Raw genomic sequence first — 4,742 nt, forward strand, 5'->3', positions numbered from 1 at the left:
AATGCCGAAAGAATTACTTGGATATCAGGATATGTGATATAACTCGTAGTTCTGACGTGAAGAATTAATTGTCTTAGTCTGATTTCTGTAATTTCAAGCGACAAACTTGTACTGTGCATCTGCGTAAACACTTCTCATATAACATATGTCTTATTTTTATAAGGTGGTTCTTCAAGTGCTGATGTGATAAGGTTATTTATATAATAATCTGCTTGGATATACTTAGTCCGTACGTTACGCTTAAAAATACAACAAATGTACTTCTTAGAGGCCAAACTGCTTTTCAAAAAGGGCAAATTGATGGAATTAAAATTTATAAAATCAATCTGCCAACCCCGGAAAGAGGATGACAGTAACGTCTATTTGATGAAACCTAATTTTTAATTAATTTTCTTATCATATATCATCATAGTTGTAATATTGTTAGAAAGGAAACGTGTAATAATTTCGACGTGCACCTATAAAAGAATTCAGGAAAACGTTACGCTAAAAAGGGAACATTCGAAAGGCACAAGGTACGGCAGTTTATCTGACAAGAGGAGCTGGACTGAAGAAGTAAATTAAAGATGATCTCTTAGTACAATATGATTTTATGATTCCTATTGAACTATGTAACACAATATTATTTTCTAAGTATTTATCAGCACTTACTAATTGATCGCATGTGTCTTATTTTTATAATGTCGTTCACGATTCAAAGAAAACATCTATAACACAGCGGACGAATATTCGTCACATACATAAATATATCCTTACCTCTAGTAGTATTTGCAGGAATGCATTCTCTATGATGTCATATTGAAGAATGATTATATTACGACAGGTATAATCGCGTATTATTACGGAGTAATCAGCATGGTATACTACATCTACCGTCAACAACAACAACAACAACAGCAGCAACAACAGCAAAAACAATATATTATTTATTCTAATTTTTATGCTTTTCTCAGTTTCAATTTTACTGCGCCAATAAGAGCGATTTCAAGCGTTATTTTTGCCACGTCTTACTGTGTTTAGAAATCGAATTTCTGTTTGCTAGGAAATCGTGTACATGTACTTTGAAACGTTTCACAACTTTACAATATTTTAAAATTAATTTTCATCGCTTAAGTCGCCAATCACTTATGCTGAAACAATAGCCTTATAACAATAGAAAAATGCGAGTAGGAAAAGTAATATGGTTAAGCTTGAACATGGAAAAGAAAAAGAACAAGATATTCTAGTAAAAATGTAAGAATAATTAAAAAATATTGCAGCATTAAGAATTGATTATATAATGTTAAATTGAATTTTAAAATAAATCTTAATGCTGCAATATTTTAAGTTATAAATTTATTACATTTTTTACTGGAAGATATTGTCCTTTTCTTTTTCATGTTTAAGCTTAACCATGTTACTTTTCATGCTCACATTTTTCTATTGTAATCTATGATTTTTCCAGGCTTCAAGTAAATTCATTTGTTCTTTGCTTAATTTCAGTCTCTTTTTTTAACCCATGAGCATAATACACACATATGTCATAACAATGTACTGCACTTATCTGCTTTCAATAAAATCTCCCTATTTATCTCCCTTTCATTCTTTTATTCTCTGTTTCACTTGTTACTTCTCTTTTCGCAAGACCGGTGAATTAGTAGCAACAGTATTCGCTGAAGCGACGTGGTTGCTATGGAAACCAGACATAAAAAACGTCACTCTCCTTCTTACGATTTTTTACGATGTTGAACACCATTAAATTCATTATACCTTTTGTTTTACTCAAGGAAATTGAATATTTTTTCACAATATAGCTGAGAACCTGATTTATAAACTGCATAATAATTTTTTGAAATTTGGTCGAAAAATGAGTCAGCGGTAACGCTTTAAAGCAGTTCTAAATAACTAAATGACAGTTAACCATATATTTAAACACTGTAACTTAGGCACCAAAACAAGAATTAGAAGCCTATTTCACTTGTCTTTCTTGACATGCGAACAGGGTATTTCTATTTCAATTCCATATCACGCTCATTAGCTGATTGAGTCTGTTTCACAATACAAATAAATAAATAAATAAAATGTACTTCTATATCTTGTACAACTTTTACTTAGCTAAGTATGCCATATATTAATTTTATTTTAATACTTTGAGGCAAGTTTTCTTATATATACTAGCAGGACTCGTGGAAATCCCACATTTGCATGTTCCATGTGTTACATATTACCGCCAAGTATTCTATGGATGTTCGGCACGCTCTCACAAGCATTCAAACATTCTGAATGCTTCTAGAATATTCGTAATCTCTTAGCAAATATTTCTATCTTATCACGTTTATTCTCGAATAAATTTTAACCTTAATAAGTTGAGATATAATAGTAAAAAAAACACCATGTTCGCAAATATCGGTGAAGTCTTGTTACTTTTTCAATAAAAAAATCTGTTACGTATAAATAAGCAGTAGTTGCCGAGGACAAAGCTTTTCAAGCGTAAACAGATTGTATAAAGTTTACAAATGACGTGAAAGAGAAAAATGAAACATAGTTATTGCCGCTAGTTTACTGATAGTTTTGTAAAGATCCTTACATGTTTGAAAATTAGTTCTTTTTTTAAAGAATATCGTTACCCATTTGAAAATTAGTTTTGTAAAGAATATCGTTACACATTTAAATATAGTATATGGTAGTTTTTTTAAACATGCTTACACATTTAGAAAATGATTTTGAAAAGAATATTGTTACACATTTGAAAATTAGTTTTCTAAAGAATATCCTTGCACAATTGAAAATGATTTTTTAAAGAGAATATTGTTACACATTAAAAAATTATTTTTTTTTAAAGAATATCGTTACATATTTAAAAATTAGTTGTATTTTTTTAATAAAACACAAACAATTATCTGATTTATTTTTCTTTCACTTATCGTTTATTTATCGCAAACATATGAGGTAGTAAGCTTTCATTTTTTTTATTAAGCTTTTTTTCTGTAAGGAAATAAAATCTTTCGTGAATATGGTAGACGTTAATGTGTTACCTAGTTGATTTGAAAGTCTCTTCAAGCGCTGATGTAATAAAATTATTGCTATAATAATCTGCTTTCTCATACTTAGTCTGTACGTTACGCTAAAAACATCCAAATATTTTCACTTAGAGGCCAAACTGCTTCTGAAAAAGAGTAAATTGATGGAATTAAAATTTATAAAATCAATCTGCCAACCCCGGAAAGAGGATGACAGCAACGGCTATTTGATGAAACTTAATTTTTGAATAATTTTCTTATCATATATCATCATAGTTGTAATATTGTTAGAAAGGAAACGTGTAATAATTTCGACGTGCAGTAGTTATGAAGCTATAAAAGAATTCAGGAAAACGTTACGCTAAAAAGGGAACATTCGAAAGGCACAAAGTACAGCAGTTTATCTGACAAGAGGAGCTGGACGGAAGAAGTAAATTAAAGATGATCTCTTAGTACAATGTGATTTTATTATTCCTATTGAACTATGTAACCCACTATTATTTTCGAAGTATTTATTAGTACTTAATAATTGTTCGCATATGTCTTATATTTATAATGTCGTTCACGATTCAAAGAAACATCTATAACACGGCGGACGAATATTCATCACATACATAAATATATCCTTACCTCTAGTAGTATTTGCAGGAATATATTCTCTATGATGTCATATTGAAGGATGATTTTATTACGACATGTATATAGGTATATTATTACGGAGTAATCACCACGGTATACTACAGCTACCGTCATTAGTTCTCTTAAACTATGTAACAAAATATTATTTTCGAAGTATTTATTAACACTTACTAATTTATCGCATTTGTGTCATATATATATATATATATAGATATATATATTTAAATACAACATATTTTTTTATAGAAATGTTAATACACTCATAGTTGCTGCGTGCTCTGAGATTTTTTGTTTCTGTTAAAAATATACTGATTTTTATTCTATACAAAGAATATCAGTATTATCTGAACACATTTGTTTAGTAAATATATTTTCTATTCTGTGGAATCCCCACGAGCCCTGCTAATTAGTAATAGTTTACTACTTTTTGCAGCTAGTATTATATGATGGCATTTTAAAATATCGTTAAGAGTTTGAATATTGAAATTAAAAAAAAAATCTACTCGACCAGTTTACATGGAAACGAAAATCTACACTCAAGCGGGATATTTAAGATTTTAGCGTCACGTGAGAATACGTAAAACAAAACTATCAAGATGATCCGTTTGACCATTTATTATCAAGTTGGAATGCAGTGGATCATTTAAGATTAAATATGCATTTTATGATTCATAAATAACATATATGTTTGCTATCGCCTCAATAATAAAGGTCAATCTATATTTCTTTATGCATATATGAAGCTTATACATGGCCATCTATTTAATCACGAAATTTTTATTTAATACAAATTCAGCTTAAACACTAAGGTTTTCACTACAATAGATACCCATATATAAAGTGGCGCTCAAAAAGAAAAATTGCACTTGTCATTTAAAAAAAACACAAATTTTAGCTAAATTGAATGTAACTGTTTAAAACATATACCTTATTTGATTGGTCTTTTATTCCTCTATAATTTTACCTGTTCATATTTGACTTTTAACTGACGTATCCTAGTGTCCACGTCAATTTAAAAAATAACATCTAATCGAGAAGCAAGTCGGACTTTCGTTTTTTTAGCTGTCATGGCTCTTGCTAACTGCGATGTTATTTGGCTGTACA

This window comes from Euprymna scolopes, chromosome 5 (assembly GCF_053919585.1).
Source record: "Euprymna scolopes isolate OS-2025 chromosome 5, ASM5391958v1, whole genome shotgun sequence".
Taxonomy (NCBI): Eukaryota; Metazoa; Mollusca; class Cephalopoda; order Sepiida; family Sepiolidae; genus Euprymna; species Euprymna scolopes.